Genomic DNA, 18,511 nt, shown 5'->3' with positions numbered 1-18,511 from the left:
ACATGGCTCAATTTAAATCCAATGCATTGAAAATTACATGTGGGATTCCTCAGGGCTCCTCTCTTTTCAACATCAACTTCTTTCCATTGACTGCCCTACTCCAAACCTCTGGTTTCAATTTAGTAGCTTTCTCTGATAAAACACAGAATTGTATCAGTTTACGATAATTCAGATCTTACTTGTTCCAGTTTTTGTCTCTGCTTGAGCACAGCTGCTCACTATATGATAGGCAACTTCCTCAAGCTTAAATGTTACAGATCAGATATCTTACTTTTTTGGCAAGCAGGCAAATGCCAGAAATTCTGCATGGTGTCTAGATGAGCTCAGTTGCCTCTCTACCCCTTTTACCCAGGTTAGGATCTTGGGACTACTTTTTGATTGTGAGCTATCCTTTGCAAAACAAATCCGCCTAATTTGCGGCACATGCTTTAACTGCTTTCGGATGCCAGAACACGTTTGTCTCTGCTCCTGGTATCCTTAGGCAAAAGTATCATGCTTGGATTATATTCATGGTATTTATCTGGGTCTACCAGAATACCTGGCCTACAGGTTACAGATTGTTCATAACTCCACATGTAGATTGAACCTTTGTCCTCCTCTCTTAGTTTTCATTTCCCGTTATCGGAAGATTCTTAGCTGCCTGCCAGGTGAAAAGCGGTCTCAATGTAAAGCCCTCTGCTTTGCCTATCAAGCTAATTACAATGCATGCCTGATCTGCCTTAGGAATACATTAAATTACATTGTCCTTCCCGAACATGGAGCACCCTCTTTTTCTTTTTAGGTAACAACCCCATTTACTAAAAAGAGGAGACTGGGTGGCTAAGCTTTCTACTTTCTGACTTCCAATCTTAGGAATAACCTTCCTATCTCCTTGAGGAGTATTCCAGATCTTAGCCTTTTCATAAAGAAACTCAAGACCTGGTTCTACATCTAGTCATCTGCTGTTTCTTTTGCCTGTTGTACCCCCCCCCCCCCTTCGCCGAGTGCCAGGATGCCCTTTGGGGTATTTGTATGCATTAGGAATCAATAACATTACTTAGAAAACGGTGCAACTGTCTGATTAAACCCCTTCCACTGTGGATACTATTTAAAACTTAAGGCACACTATAGAAGTCATAAGCCTCTCCTGAACTTTGACCCATTAACATAGCGGAGACCATTTTTCTTCAAAAGGTGGTGGTTTGAGGGGTACCAGATCACGGTTATGAAGAGATCGAAAACAGGGAGACCGAGGTAAACCAGTCAAACAGTAAAAGTGTTAAAATTAACTTATTTGTCTTCTGGCAGTGTTACACAGGTTTTGTTGCTGCTGTATTTTCAACAGCTTTTATGCGAAACAGCAGCAGCCCCCCCTTTAAGGCTGCCGGCGCCACAAAGATGACAAATAAAATGGTAATACATTTATTTTATTTACATTTCATTTTTCCCTTTCCCCAGACCAAGACGGTGTTTGGGTGAGGGGCCATTGCTGCTGACTGGCAGCAGGAGAGTGGTGCCCACTTCAACAGGTTACACTGCGCATGTCACTTCAGACAGCTGTCTTGCGATGGCCAGCCTGACATTTGCAGTAGTGTAAACCTCTCCACCTAGCTGTCTTGGGCAGCTAAGTGGAGAGTAGGCACCAGCCCACATTGCCTGTAGGAGCATTGAGGCAACCTGCTCCAGCCAATCCTGGCACTGCTCTCATGCTGTTGAACATTATGAGTAGCATGAGAGCAGCGTCTGAATTTGTGTGGAAAATTCAACTGCTTCAAGCTTCCAACACCGAGGGACTGAAGCAGAGGACCAGATGAGATGAGCTAGCGAAGTGGGTAAGTACTCTCTCTGCTCCTTCTGCCCAATATTTTGCCCTTTTACGTTAGTGTCGGACCTTTATTTTGCCTCTTTCTTCTCAGTTCTGAACTTCATTTTTCCTATTTCTGCCAGTTATTTTTCCTCTTTCTGCTCATTTCTGACCTCCATTCTTTCTCTTTCTACTCATCTGACTTTAGTTTTTCCTCTTGGCGCTAGTTTCTGACCTTTATTTTTCCTCTTTCTGCTCATTTCCATCCTGGCTCCTTTATGGAGACGTCACATCCACATCGCCAAGATACCCCTAAGGGTGAGAGTGCTGCACTATACAAATGGTCATTGATTGATTGACCACACGTGGTTGCACCCACCCACCACCCATTTGCCTGCCCACCACTTTCGGGGGTTTCCTTCTGCCGCTGATGTGAAAGGCACTTTACAATAATCAACATTTACAAACATGAAATCTATATTTTCCAATGCCCGTAGTATTGATTCCTAGCTCTATATGTAAAGTTGCACACAGCAGAAAACTGAAATATTAGATTAAAAGATATAATTAGCATAAGAAAATCTGTTAAAAAAACACATCTAAAAAAAGTCTGCAATGGCATAAAGGAAAACAAGATAAGCATAAAACGGCTGCAATAAGGTTTTATCTTGAGATGGTGCTAGCACAATTACTATTAAGCAGAAATCATTCCAATATAAAATAGGGGGGGCATTAATGCATATGTTTAGAAAACAGAGAGTTAAGTTTTGTAAATCTATACTTACCTATATGCACCTACCATCATAATATAGTGTCAGGTGATGTTCTGGGTTTGATATTTTGACAGGACAACATTAGTTACCTCTATATTTTGACATTCAACCCTAGAACCTGTTTCAGGGGCAAGCTAATCCATACTATCTTACTTTTTTATATGTTTCTTTGAGAGATAGGTTATATAACTGTGTATTATTTTATTTGTCTTTGTTTCTCAGACTTCGATTTGCTTCCAGAAAATCTTGTGAATTTACAGAAAATATTTTAGTTAAAGCAATCACATCCCTCTAAAGAAAATGGATGAGACAGAAATTGAAACATACATTTTATTGTGTGCAGTCTAATTATATGTAGCTCCATCATGCAAGATAAAATATTGTAATAGCAGCGACAAATGCAAGTACAATTTAAGAACAAAAAAACTTTAGCTAAACAGGTTTAAATTACATTTCTTGATCATTAAAAGTTGATTTACTTTACATTTTATTTACTGTAGACTGTCTACTGTATTGTAGGTTCCTGACTCACAATACTATAATTTCTTTCTCTTCACAATGAAATAAAATACCATCTATACAGATGTCCATGACACCAAATACATCATCACAATTAATGTTTTCTAGAAAAGAGCACTAAGGGACAAGTTTAGGAAAACTGACATGCTAATCCTCCAAACATGTTGAGCCTTCATATTGTGCATTAAAAACATTCGTAGTATTTGTCTAAAAACATGCCAAGTGAATTAAACAAATGTACATTGACCAGACTTTGTTACACTTGCGCTCCTTTTATTGCACACCAGGTGCGAATTAGCTCATATTGTAAAGAATAATATACATAGAACTAAATCTAAAATGTAGTTGAAGCTTAATTCATAACCGCAAACACGTAGACCCCACATCTAAATTAACAAAGGTGTATTTGTGTGTGTACATGTGAGAAAGGTGTTCTGTTTGTACTATAGTCCCAATAAATGATTTGATGAAAACTGGATCAATTTGCTTTTCCATGACCCACCTATTCAATTTGCATTAGAAATGTGACTGTTAAATTGGGAACACTTCACCAGTGATTAATTCCTTCGAAACTAATGTTACTTACAATAATTGTGTGTCAAATACCTTAAAGCCGATGCAACTTGTCATTTATATGATTGTGTTCATTTTTCTGCAAGGGTGATTCCATTACATTTTCTCAGCTGAAAACTTCATAGCCAAACATTTGAGGAAATAGTTAAAAAAATATTACAAAATAGAATTCAATACAAGGATTCACTTTTTATCTAGTAGTTTGCTTTGAAAGATAGAAAATAAAAAATTAATCTACAAGCGCAAATAAAAGAGGGAATAGCATAACATGAATACAATATTTTAGAAGAATATTTTGCCCACCAAGATGCCTTAATAAATGGCCTATTTAAAAACAATAATTTTATTAAAAATACATGCTATAGTTCATAAATTCTGAGTCACTTCCATGTTAGTCTACAGATTAATTCTCACCATAACCCTGATGTCTTTTTATCAGCTCTTCAAAATTTTACTAGTCAACATTCCCCCTTTCACATTATCACAACGGGAAGAAATGTAAACATTTTCTAGATTTTGTAAATGTGTTTCTTCTATATTTCTATATGACAGTAGACATGGACATTCTGTCACAAGAGACTCGGGCCCAATTCACAAGCTTTGTGTTGTGATTTGCTCTTATAGTACTCTTAGCTTACTTAAGTAAGGAAGGAGTACTACCAGATTAAGTCAAACCTAGTTATAGAGAACTCCTTGCAAGTTGGGCTGAAGAGATTCTGATAAATGGATGGGAACTAGACTGATCAATCCATAAACACATATCCTCAGTTGTAATTACTGCATGATCGGAAGCAAGTGTCTCGCTTTTTATCATCCACGAAACTGCTATGCTATTTTGTGGATTTTTAGGTATGCTAGGTCCTGAAAAACAAAAACATTTTCATCCAATATTTCAGTACTTTTCTTTCCATTTCTTTTCATCAGGGGCAGTATCCAATGGATACACACTTTCATACTGATCAGAATAAAATGTGCGAGGAGTATCTGACTCTCGAATCTGAGTTACTAGCCTCTGAGGTCTCTGTGCATAGAACGTGTACTCATGATAACTTGATACCGTTACTGTATTAGAAGCATGCATGCCATGATATGGGAATGCAGCAACATTAATATCAGTATTACTGTTGTTGTTATTGCTATTTCCATTACTTAAATCCTTATGGTTTTCTATATCAAGCTCATCATCTACATTTAATCCATTTTCCTTCAAACCACTTTCTACTACAATCTCACTGCTTTCCTCAGCAGTCATCCCACTTTCTTTTCCATCTCTCGGATCATCACTTGGATTTACTTCCTCAATCACGGTCTCCTTTACCTGGCCATTCTTTGCATTTACGTGTGCATCAGTTTCACAACCCAGGGCTTCATCTTCCAAATTAGAAACCAGGGATGATACATTTTCCCTGGGACCTGGCGTTGCTCCTTTAGTTGACTCTGAAAGGTTGACACCAATCTCTGTTTCTGGTACTAAGAAATTATTTGAATCCGCATTTCTAACCTGAGGCTCAATATCTTCAGGTGGCCATTTTGGTTTCCCCAATTTGATATCCTCTTCAATTGCAAGTGTTTTTTTTTGCTTGTCACTTGATGGAGGCCATTCAATTCTTAATTTACCCCTTTCCATTGTTTTCTTTAGATTATCTTCAAAATCGTTGTAGGACTCTTGTTCAGCATGACTCTGTAACACCAGCTCAGTTTCTATTTCTGTATTTGACTCCATAATACTGCAGGAATGGGTTTCTTCAATGTCAGTGTTATTGACGGAGCTTCTTTGGACTTTGGAATTCCACTGCTCTTTATGTTGCTTTTGGCCAAACCCTTCATAATAATTTCCTTTAGACTTAAAAAGCTGTTTAAAATGTGGCTTGCAGTATATCTGACCATGTAGTGAGGCATAGTTTCCCAATCTAAGGAGACAAAATAACGCATAAGCACATGTGCAGATAGAATGGTGTATTTATTTTTCATAAATAATGTACACAACCGCAAAGTAAAACTGTAGGCGTTGGAAGTAAACCATACATTTCTTGAAGTCCAAAAATGTCAGCTTCATGTAAAGCTGCAGTCTACCAAATAGTGTTTTAACATGTTATTAAATACAGCAAAACCTTTGTGAGATGTCAATTGGAATGATAAAGAAATGCCCACTTTTTTTCGTGTGTTTGACATTAAGTGTGAGACCTGCTATGGCTACTTTTGATACTGCATAAAGTACTTTCCCTTCCTTTTTAAAGCAAACTCTGATGGTGCAGGCCTGCTCAGACAGGCGAGGAGGGCTCTTGGCTGGCACTGAAAGGTGTACAAACATTAATAACTGTTAGACAGGTCGTCCTTAGGGTGGTCTTTCCCAAAACTATTTGTTTTTTACCTCCATGTGCTGTGAAATCTTTTTGTTGGCCTTAGGACTCTGAGCATGTTACCACTGCTGACCAGTTCTAAAGCACATGAGTTTCATCTCTAAACATGTGTGTAATTGTTGTATACCTAATAAGCATATTAAATTTACATATAAGTCCATTGTAAAGTGGTATACCATATGCCCAGGGCCTGTAAACTAAATGCTACTAATGGGCCTACAGCACGGATTGTACCTCCCACACCAATAGCCTTTCAAACCTGTGTCAGGCCTGCCATTGCAATGCCTGTGTGTGCAGTGTGCACTTTACTGCTACTTTGACTTGGCATTTAAAACTACTTGCCAAGCCTTAAACTCCACTTTTATTACACATAAGTTACCCCTAAGGTAGGCCCTAGGTAACCCTAAGGGCACGGTGTTGTGTAGGTAAAAGGTAGGACATTTGCTTATATGTTTTGCATGTCCTGTTAATGACAAACAACTAAATTCATTTTCCACTACTGTGAGGTGTACTACTGGGAGGCCTACTCCTCTCATAAGCTAGTAGTGGGAACTCCCTTTTATCATTTTAGGTAGTAGTTCTTGATCAGAGAGGGGTATCATGTTTAACATCTTTAGAATAGCAATGATAAGTCCTCCTTGCTGGTGAAGTTGGATTTAACATTACTGTTTTAGAAATGCAACTTATAGAAAGTGGGCATTTCTCTCTACCTACTGCTCAATGTGCCTGCCAGCTGACTCCAATAAACATCTGGGGTGAGTGACAGCTACACTTCCTCTAGACAGCCACAAACACAAGAAGGATAGGTATGTCTGAGCACTCATCTATATACACCTTCTTTCTGATGGTCCTGCCTGGGCAGGATAGGTAGTGTCCTGTCCCCACACAGAGGGCTGATTTACCCCCATAGCTAGTTTGGAGCCAGGGCTAGGATGAAAGGGGAATCTGTGAGCTTCAGAGAGCTATTTGAAGTTGTTGTGTGTCGATTTAGATACCGTATATAGGTTTCACGATTTACACCCTTATATAAGCACAATTCGCATTGCCCTTATTTAGGCATAGAAATCCTACCCTTATTTAGGCATTATCCATGCTAACCAAATACAGGCATGATCACCTTCATCCGTCCATCCACTTCACAACGAGTTTTTGGAAAACCAGACTCTTAAGCCTTAAGGACTTCCCCTTGCTTGGATTATTGATTTCTCCAAGAACTCATTTATTATGCATGAACATCTATTCCTTAGGGGTTCATTCATGACGTTCCTCTGGCCGAATTTTACGTAAATACTGGCATTCCTAAACACCTTCAAGGTATAAATATACCCTCACTAGCCATGGCAAGTCACAGCTGCATACTTGCAAGGCTCGCCACGGTAAGTTCGGAAGGAAGTCAAGTTCCCGCCTAACGCACTGACCAGACGCTGTCATCTTCCTCGCAGAGAATCCAGCTCCAGTGTTTCTGACTCCCCTTGCAAGTTGTTAGAGATCGAGACCATGAAAGATATTTCAACCTCTCCTTTCCGAAGGTATGGAGCAGACTAGAACCTAGAGGGACTTTTGGTAAATCTTGGCAACACCAATCCTAACTATAGCCAAACTAGACTATAGAAAAACGGCACCTACTTCTTACCTCGTACTACTCTTAGGTTAGGTACACTGGGGTAGAACTAGCTAGAAGCACCAGATGAGTATTGGCATTTTAGCCTGTGTTATTTATGTATGTATTTTTATGAATATATGTCATAGCTACAAACCATGCTATGGCAGCTATTGCTAACACTGTACTTATTGTACTTATTATACTTCACATTCTGTCTTACGATTGTAGCAGTTCATGTCTCTTGCACTTGAAATAAGACTGTTCAATAAACCCTTTTTATTGAAACGCCCATCTACCTAGTTCTGTGTAAACTCTGTAGAAACAAAACATGCACGATTGACTGAGTGGAACTGTTATCTATTGTTTCCATTATTCTGAGACTGTTCCGATTCTAAGGGAACCAAAGTTGTCATGTTTGTGCGGTTGACAGAAACTAACCCCTACTTGTTTATTCGAGAAGTTTCTAGTGACCTCGGAGTAAGCTGGCACACACAAGTAATTAAGTTTAATGTTCTCGATAGAGGCATACTGACCTCAGTCTTATACCACAACTATAGTGTATATTATTCCAATGCGCAGAGCCTATCAGGGATATAGGAACTACACTACAAAGTCACTCCCACTTCAAAGGCACATTTGGGTATAAGTACTAAGTCTCTGACTCCCTCAAACCAGACACTACTGGACTTGCAACTGAAGCTCTACCAGAAGACTGCTGTGCTGCTTTAAGCACTCAACTGCACTGCTGATCTGGAAGGCCTGCTTTTCTGTTTGTTGACCTGCTGTCTGCTGCTCTCTGGCTTTGCTGAAAGAGCTGGACTCTGCCGTCCCCCCAAGTGTGCTCCAAGGGCTTGCTGGCTTGCCTCCTGTTGCATGAGATTCTGGGATATCAAGTCTCGATCTCTGCTCCTGTGCCTGGCTAATTAGAAGCGGGCTCAGATACTGGCAACATGGACTGTGAATCATCTGCTGTCTGCATGTAGCAGAACCGGTGTATCAACCCAGCTGCGGGAGTAGAATAGACGCATCGCTCTCGGAGGCTAGGCAATGCCTTGAGAGCCCAATGCTTTGGAATCTACCATCGCCACCTCAGCAGCTTGGAGAGATCTCAATATCCCTCGACAGCACAGAGAAACCCGGCACATCGCTATATGGAACCAATACATTGCCTCCTAGCTTCTTGTCTGTGGTACCGACACATCGCAATCAGCACGACGACACAGGGGCATGGCCAAGATGGTGGCACTGTTGGACGTGCTTTAAGGAGCTCCGCAGATGCCTGCAAACAATCCTGTCCTGCCTTGCGGCATCCGATGCACAGATGCTCAATATGGAGTATGTAGCTCCCCCTCATTGAAGTCTGACGCATACAGGGGTGCTTGACATCCCTCACCTAACCTCCGATTGCCGCTTTTGGATTGGGCCCGGACTTCGGTAGTGGGCACTGGTGCTTACGTGGGTGGCACCATGCTGCTGGTCACACCACCTGACACAATGCGATGGATCGCCACTGCAGCATATCGGCAACACGAGTGGGGTACGCAAGCTTGATGGAGCGCCCACTCTGCCCCTGACAAAAGCGGCTGACAGAGAGGGCAGCAGCAGCAAGACATGAACTGGAGCCTCGGTCCTCCATGATCGTGGTTACTTAAGAAGTGTCGGCATTGGGCACTGACTGTACTGGGGCAGTGGAAGTTGGAGGAGTCCTAGTGCATATGGCCCTGCATGACCACACCTGCCAGGGAAAACAATTGCTGCCCGGAGGTTTTCCTTGGGACAGCGGTGGCCCCTGTGGAAGGTGCCCCCCCCCCCTCACCCCCTGGGGGCATGTCGTGATCTGATCAGAGATGGCTGGCATGAGCATCATTATAACCTGTTGCTGCATTAGTGTACTGTGGCTCTACAGTGGGACCCCCCCCAACTTCACTGTTTCACCAAATCATGCCCTTTTTTCTCTAATTTGAGACAGAGGATACCCCAAATAACTGTTAATATGGAGGATACCCCACTGAACCCAAAACTTTGAGTAATACTTAGTAATTCAGAGGGGATAGATCCAAAGACTCTGGGTGATTGTCCATACTTACATGGATATGCAGAACTGCTGGTGGGAGGCAAGACATGAACTCTCTCCGCAGCTCCCCCTCTGGGAACCCCCTAGGACATCATAAGTGCCTGATAAAACCTGCTCCATGAGGCTCCCCTCCCTGGAGTAGGACTGCTGCACGGAGCCCTATGGTGTTGATTGGCGGAGATCTGAAGGCCTTGCATTGCCTCAGTGCCTGGAACCGGCACAGCCTGGCTACGTTGGGGGTGGTCAAGGAATCCTCACCCTTGCACTGCCTATGCATTTACAACCACCTCTCCTAGGCTGAGACAAACAGGGCCACTGGATATGGTTCCCCCTAAGGCCACAGGGCCTCCTCCTCAGAAGTCCATCATGGCTATGTTGGGGTTGCCATCCCACACAGACCCAAACAAGCAGCTACAGACCACTCTGTTGGCATGTTTGATAAAAATCTGCAGGACATTCAGGACCCAAAGGTGGCAATGGAGGCTCAACTAGGAGCTATACAGGTTGAGACAATCAATATGAATGGATCACGCCTACCTGGAGGGGCATGTAGATGAGGCAGAGTCCTCACTGGCCTCCTTATGCCTTCAATGAAGACCGTTTAAAGAACAAATGAAAACTCTTCAAACTGAGATGCAGATACTGCACACCAGGATGCGGAAGAGTGCTCATGCTGTAATAATATCTGCCTTTTAGGTTTCTCTAAAAGGGCTGGGGGCCCAAACACTTAGTTGTTCCTCGAAGAATGGCTTATAACTACGGTCCTGACATTAAAGTATCCAAATATTTCTCTGTCGAGAGAGCGCACAAGGTCCCTGGCCGCTCACCAGCACCAGGGGCCTCACCACGCCTGATCATAGCTCGCTTACTTGACTTCCAGGACAAGGACCTATTCCTGCAATTGTTCAGAGCCCGCAATGCCGTCTGAAGTTTATTCAATTCAATTACCAACATGAGACATATCTTACACTGCATCACCTTCACAGAATGTTCCCGGGGGTATCGCCAACCTGCCCATGTTGTGGACATGCAGATGCCACATTTCTGCACATACTGTGGGAGTGCCTCCTGCTACATGGACCAAGATGATGGAACAGATATCACTGGTGGTTGACAACCAGATATCGCCAGACCCACTCTTATGCTTGTTGGGGATCACAAAATGCACCAAGCTCAATTAGGACTTTCTCAGGCTGGTGAACCTGGCACTGGTACTTTTTAAGTGCTTAATTTCAATGACTTGGAAGGCTCCACAGCCTCCCACACTGAGGTTCTGTGACAATTAAAGTGGTGTTTTCGACTCGTTCGAATATGGACGAGTTTGGTATCTATGAACCGCAAATGACTAGTTTAGTGGGTGTACGCGTTTTCGCTACGCTGGCCTGAACCGTTCGTCTTATTCGTGGGTTTCTTCATCTGAACCCACGGGTTCCATTTTAGATACAGCAGCCATTTTGTCTCTTGCCCTCAAGTAGCCAGCGAACGGACACTGTCCGCTTCGTGACCCTGGGATTCCCAAGCTCTTGCGGAAGACACGTGTTCCTTTGAGGGTGTCTTTATGACGAGGGGGATGACACTGCAAAGGCAGATGGCCCCGCTCAAGGCTCATCTTGCCATGCCGGTCTATTGTTTCAGCTGTGCATTCATTAGGCATGTCTCCTTTGATCCTGCAATCGTGTTTCCGATATCAACCCCTTACACTCTTTTCAATCTGTTGACTATCTTCGTCTTCCCTTGCACCTGTTTCTGACTCTTTCCTTGACTCGTTTACAGCCGGAATGGAATGTGCTTAATGGTGAGATAACATACTTTTACAGTTGGGAACCGGCGATGCTACTGTAATTATGTTCCGGGACCCTGAATCCATGAAAGTGACCCTTTTGAAGTTTACTGTGGGAACTGAGTTGTAACCTTTTGTTCGCCATGTTGTGCTATGACAGAAATATGTATAAAAGGAGCGATGCACAGTTGCATTTTGAAGCAGTCTCCTAGAACCTACATGCGTTGTCCTTCTTGTGACGTCTGTGTTCCCTGCAGTAAATAAACCTCGATCTTTGACGCCGAAGGAAGTGTCCCGTGTCTCTGTCATTTGTACGCCGGAACAGGTAACCCACAAAGGTTTCAGGTGTTGTCCCCTGGCACCGCTGGGCCTTAGAATAGCCCAGTCCTTCAGTTGGCGCCCATCGTTGGGCGACATCAGCGGTACCGGTCCAAAGCCCGACGATCGTGAGGAACTTCGTGTGAAATCTCCGAGGGAATGTGCACCCCGCTTCATCGATCCTGTTGTCGAAACAAGTGGCCCAAAGACTTTTCCCGCGAAGATCCCCACCTCCTGATGGCTGCGACGGACTGATGCCCTGACTGTCGACCTGTTTTGGCGCCTGGCGTAGTCCTTTGTACAGCGAGACGATTGACGGGCCTTCCTGGTGACGCCATTGCTCTTTCAGTTAAGTATTTGTGGGTTGCTCCCAGAGTCCTTGGTTGTTGTTGAAACTTGGTTGTTTGCATGGTTCCATTGCATTTGTGGTTCTTAGTATTTGGTTCTTAGTTGTTGGGTTTTATTTGACGATTGCAATTGCCAAAAACCAAGGGTCTTGCATTTTTGCGAGGATATTGTAAATCGATAACCCTTGAAGTTTGTGAAACTCGGTTAGTGTGCACGATGCCTGGCCGTAGTACTTTGTTTAGTTGCTTTAAAAGTTGCGGTGCGGATTCCCGATTGGAGGACTCATATCCGATACCTCCAGTTGGAACTCCGGTCTATGAGCTATATAGTCGCCATTGAGTGGGTCCTATCGCATATAATGATTGCTGGATCTGCTACACTAAAGATGATGGTGTCCTTAGTTGGCCACCTCATGGTAGTTTCGAAACAGCAATTTTGGATAATCTTGAAGCAAAATTGTTCAAAAAGAAATCTATGCAGGCCATGTTTGATTCCTTTCGGTTATGGCGTAAAGAAGCCAAGCAGAAAGAAATCAAACAGCTTAAACGAAATAAGAGGGAAGGTATTGTTACGACGATGAGAAATGCAGAGCAGTTTCAGCGAGACAAAGAAGAGAAGGAAAAGGAAGTTTTTGATAGATTACAACGTATGGCGGTGGATAAGTGTTATCCCGTTTTACCGTCGAGTACTGATAAGAAAAGAGAGGAAGTAGTGGAGGACCCTTTGTTGTCCTACCTATTGAAGTCACCACCTCCATACGCACAGGATACTACAGCTCCTGTGGTTCCCCCTGTTCCTCAACCTGTTGTTCCGGCAGCTGCTGGTCAGCCTGTCGCTGGTCCTGTCCTTCCAAATCCCCTTGTTCCTCAAGTCGTCCCTATTGTTTTACCTGCTCCTGCTCCTACTGCTCCTGCTGCTCCTGTGTTTAGTCCCCATGTTGTTGCCCCTGCACTTCTCTCCTCTTCTCCGTCTGTTCGAAGTCGCATACCTAATGCTGTTGCTAATTTCTACTCTCCTTTTGGACCGATTCTTGGGTCCGATGTTTCTGATGTCCCTCAACGACGAAGTCAGATTCCTGGTGGTAGGGAGAGTGATACGTTAATTAAAATGGCGCGTAATTGGATTAGGTATCCCGTTAAAAACACCCCGCGCATAATTTTTGAAACCTTCTCTCAATTCAATGAGCCCACACAGAGATTTGTGTTTGAGGAAATGTGTAAATGTTTACGAGAAGCGATGGATAATGATGAGGTAGATAATGTACCGCCCGAAGTGACTGAACTTCAGCATCAGTTTTCGAGTGGTATGATTGTGGGTAGTAATGTTCGACGTGCCGTAGAACATCTATCTTTTCGGCCTATTGTAATACCTCGAGCATTGTTTAAAGATGAAACTGAGGAGTGGATGGAAACACCTGGTCAATATCCCATGCGCGAAGTCCCCCCAGTGTGGATGCCAGGTGATGCTAATGCCGTTCCTATTATTCCGCCACACTTCCAGAGAGTTTGGATACATCTCCCATGGAAGCGGTCGGAAGTCTTGCAGGTGAAACAAACTTTGCCTGACCCACGCAAAAATCCTGCAGGTTACTATAAAGAGTTGTCCCAACTTGTGGATGCTACTATCATGAATCTTGCAGATATCGACATGTTGTTCGGCAACGTAGTACCTCAACCGGTTTGGGCGAAAATACGACAAGAGAATCACGTAGCTGAGTTAGGCGGTGATTGGGCTGCACTTGTAGCGGCTGACGCATTACAGGTTGGTGGGGCTAAGCCTGAGCAGTTAATTACGGCTCTGCCTCAAAGAATTATTACACTAATGAAGACACTTATGCCAGCAATGAGAGTTAATTGGGATAAACTGTCTGCGTGCAAGCAAAAGAAGGACGAGAGTGTCTCCGATTTCTTTATGAGATTTGAGGAGGCATTCATCGATCACAGTGGTCAGGATATGAGCACCGAGGGAGGTCAGCGGTTGTTCGTTGATAAATTTGTATCAAATCTGTTGCCTGACCTTAGCAACAAGTTGAAGAATTCTGAGAGTTCGTGGGCTGTATCTACCTCTGCTCAGATATTAGCCACGGCTCAATATTACGAAAATAGGGAGAAGGAGGAAATAGATCGTGCGATAAGAAAATGAAGGATCTCAAAACAAAAGTTCTGTTACAGCAAGCGTATCCTCCACGCTCAAATCAAAATGCCTCTCAACAACAGAATAGATCGCAATCGCAATCTTTTAGGTCGCAGGCGCGTAATGACTCTTCCACGCCGAGATCTATGCTCGGATATAATCAATGCGCATATTTTAGAGGTGAGGGCCATTTGAAGTTTGATTGTCCGGTTTTGCGCGACAGAAATAGTGGTGGTTCGGCTAGAGGAGGTCGTAGTGGTCCTCAACAGGCTTCGCGAGGTAGAGGTCGTGGTGTTACTCAAAATCAGAATGAGCGTTCTAATAATTCGTCTGATTTTAACAATTGCTTTGATCAGCGTGGTTCATCGTCAGGTAGATCTGCACAGTATCATGTGGATGACTGTTACGTCGAGCATGATATTGATGAGGGTAACTACTAGGACAGCCACAGACCAAGAGAGGGAGTAGTATCAGTTCCGGTTGATCAGAGAGGGCCTTACGTCACAGTTGCCACATCGGGCGTAGTTGAGCCTTTTCTGTTGGACACTGTTGCAGCTGGTCACTGGACACTGGTGCAGCGAAAAGTTCCATCATGCATTCGAAACTCCCTGGCGCACCTTTGTCTGGCTTAACGAATGTTTCCATTGGATTCTCTGGCGCCCCCGTTAGCAATCCGGTTTTTTTTGGGCCTCGTGAGCTGGAAGCTCCTTTGATTTTGACTACTGGTTGTGGTGAAAATCTTTTGGGCCTGGATTTGCTGAAACGGTTATATGCGACCTTGTACTGTTCTCCTGCGGGAGTGGAGCTTACTTTGGGTCAGAGAGTGATCTCTCCTATGTACTTGTCAACTGATAAGCTCCCACCGGAATTGAGTTCTCTTCCTACATCTTTGTGGGCAACAGGTCCCAATGACGTGGGCCTGCTTGACATCTCACCTTATGTTGTTCAACTGAAATCAAATGTGCGATTGCCACGTATTCCCCAGTATCGTATCTCCCTTGATGGTGAACGAGCGTTGTTAGCGATCATCTATGATTTGATCGAGAAAGACGTTATCGAGGAAACTCGGGGAAACATGTGTAATAGTCCTGTGTTACCTATCTTGAAACGCACTGATCCATCCAAGCCTCCTGTTTACAATTTTGTTATTGATTTACGGGAGGTGAACAAAATTGTGATTCCACAATTTCCTGTGGTGCCTGACATTACGGCTTTACTGACTCTGATTCCAGCTTCTGCTTCTTGGTTCTCAGTGATCGATCTGAAGAATGCTTTCTTTAGCATTCCGATTGCTGAGGAAAGCAGAGATCTATTCGGTTTCTCATTCGGTGGTCGCAGCTTTAGGTTTAAACGCGCTCCTCAGGGCTACTGTGAGAGTCCATCGATATACAGCCAAGCTCTGAAGAGTCAACTCGATGCGTTTTTGTTACCGGCTGGTGCGGCCTTGATCCAATATGTTGATGACTTGCTGGTGGCTGCTGACACAAAAGAGATACGCAAAACCGCTACGGTATCGCTGTTACAGCATCTTTGTGACTTACATCACAAGGTGTCACCTTGTAAACTGCAATATTGTTTTCAAGAAGTAACCTATCTAGGTCACTTATTGTCAAAGGAGGGAAGAAGGTTGACCCCAGAGAGAATTGCAGCGATCGCTCGAATGACTGTGCCAACAACTCAGAGAGATGTGCGTGCCTTCCTAGGTATCACCTCATACTGCAGGCAATGGATTCCAAATTTGTCATTGCTAGCGAAGCCATTGGAAGCCCTCACGTGCAAGGATGTTCCAACTACTTTGCCATGGACTGAAGAGTGTCAGAAAAGTTTTTCTGAATTGCATGATGCGTTGTGTTCGGCTCCTGTGTTAGGTACTCCTGACTACAGTAAGCCGTTTACACTATACGTTCACGAGAGAGAGGGTTGTGCGTTGAGTGTTTTGACGCAGCAATTTGGTGGTAAGCAGCGTCCATGTGCATATTTTTCCTCAACCTTGGACCCAGTAGCTTGAGCGTTGCCGAGTTGTCTAAGAGCGATAGCGGCGGCTGCGGTGTCCATTCGACAATCTGCAGGATTGGTCATGGAGAATATGCTTACGGTAATGGTTCCGCATGCAGTTGACACTCTCTTAAATCGTACAAAGACTCAATACTTGACGAGCGCAAGGTTGTCCGGTTACGAGTTGACGCTTTTGGCAAGTCATATACAAATAAAGCGCTGTAATGTCTTAAACCCGGCGACGTTGTTGCCAACTAATATGGAATCAGATGATGTACCACCACATGATTGCTATTTGCGAACTGAGGAAGAAACGAAGGGTCGTGTTGACCTAAAAAACAATCCATTGGCAGATCCCGATGGTACCTTGTATGTTGATGGTTCGTGTTTTAAGTTGCCGAATGGTGATGTGACGACTGCGTATGCTGTAGTGACGTTGAGCACGGTTGTGGAAACTGCGAGATTGAATCAGAATTCCGCGCAGGCGGCAGAGTTGATTGCGTTGACGAGAGCGTGTGTTTTGTCGAAAGGAAAGCGAGTGAATATGTTTACTGATAGTCAGTACGCATTTGGCGTTGCATATAGCTTTGGTCGATTGTGGAGAGAAAGAGGCTTTATGACATCGCATGGTACGAAGATCCAACACGGACAGCTCGTGAACGATCTTTTGGACGCACTTACTTTGCCTAAGCAGGTGGCGATTATTAAATGAAGTGCGCACCGAAAGGTGACGGATGATGTTGGTCGTGGTAACGCGTTTGCGGATGAGATTGCTAAAGAGACAGCTAGAAACCTTGCAACCCGAATGTATGTTACGAGTTCAGTGAGGTGGCCGGCAGAGACTCGTATGTGTGAGGACACTTGAGAGCGTGAAAGCGATTCAGAATGAGGCACCGAAACTGAAAAGACGAAGTGGAAAGAGAGCACGGGAAAGTTAGACGCGCACGGATGTTGGATTGATGTGTCGGAAAGTCAGAAGTGGATGTTGCCGGATGCATATGTGCTAGCTGTTGTGTCGATGGCGCACGGCTTGTCACATATTAGCGCAAAAGGTATATGCAAGTTACTGTCCCCTGTATGGAAGAATGATGGTATCGCTAAGTGTGCTGAGAGAGTGGTTAAGAATTGTATGGTATGCATGATGTACAATCCCGGCAAGGGCACCCCCACACCACCTGGTCATTTTGCTCCTCCTACATGTCCCTTTGAGGTTATCCAACTGGACTTCATCCATATGGAGAGATGTAATAACTTGAAGTACGTTTTAGTTGTGGTTTGCGCGTTCTCCAGATGGATCGAAGCCTATCCTCTCAAAGATAATACTGCCCTGTCCACAGCGAAAGTCCTACTGAAGGAATACTTTCCTCGGTATGGAATGCCACGGATTGTATGGTCAGATAACGGAAGTGAGTTTGTGGGGAGTGTGATGAAGAATGTGTGTAAGGGCCTTGGAATTAGACAAAAATTCCACAGTGCCAATCATCCCCGGTCGGCAGGTTTGGTTGAAGGGTACAATGGTACTCTGAAACTGAAACTTGCTAAAATCCAAGCTACGACTGGTCTGTCATGGCCTGATGCCTTGCCTCTGGCTCTCTTGTCGACCAGGGCGACTGTACACTCTCGAGTAGGGCTTAGCCCATATGAGATTGTGTTCGGCCGTCCTGCGAATGTTTGGGGGGTCCCTAGGCCTAAGGCCTTCGATAGTCTTGAATACCCAATGTTAATTGATAATCTTCAAGATCTGACTGCTAAACTGAGGTTAATTCATCAACAGGTCTTTGAAGCACTACCGGCACAGACAGAGGGTCCTGGACATCGGCTCCAACCGGGTGACTGGGTGGTTACCCGTAATTTTGGCAGGAAGCGCAATTTGGAGCCGAGATTCGTGGGCCCTTTTCAGGTCCTCCTTGCCACGAGAACTGCAGTTCGTTTGGAAGGCCGGAAAAATTGGGTGCATGCCACCCACACCAAAAAGGTGCCTATACCTTTACCAGCGGATTCGTGGGTGAGAACAGGAATCGCCGCAACAGAAACAGAAACTCCAGTAAAATTTGTGCCATTCAGTGATGCTCAACCTGTAGGAGACACTTCATTGCAGTCAGATACATTTGTTGAACCTTCATCATTGGAAAACTCAAGACTTGAACTATCATCTGATCGACAGGACTCTGTTCCGCAACCTGAACAATTATTTGAAGAGCAGACTCGTCCTGGAAGAAGTAGATATTTTCTTCGTTCTCACAACAAAGACT

At 44.0% G+C, this 18,511-nt stretch overlaps 1 protein-coding gene across 2 annotated transcripts in view; it reads right to left on the bottom strand.

Annotated features, from left to right (window-relative positions):
* Positions 1–2,872: 2,872 nt before the first annotated feature.
* XIRP2 (xin actin binding repeat containing 2) overlaps positions 2,873–18,511 on the bottom strand; it is a 1,171,239-nt gene continuing 1,155,600 nt past the window's right edge. For both annotated transcript variants that reach the window (XM_086956584.1, XM_086956585.1), the window contains one exon: positions 2,873–5,558. The gene's annotated coding sequence lies outside the window, so the exon portion shown is untranslated. The remainder of the gene's footprint in view (positions 5,559–18,511) is intronic.

Source organism: Lissotriton vulgaris, chromosome 2_1, assembly GCF_964263255.1.
Source record: "Lissotriton vulgaris chromosome 2_1, aLisVul1.2, whole genome shotgun sequence".
Lineage (NCBI taxonomy): Eukaryota > Metazoa > Chordata > Amphibia > Caudata > Salamandridae > Lissotriton > Lissotriton vulgaris.
Note: the sequence above shows the minus strand (reverse complement) of the source record. Positions and strands in the feature narration are given on the sequence as shown.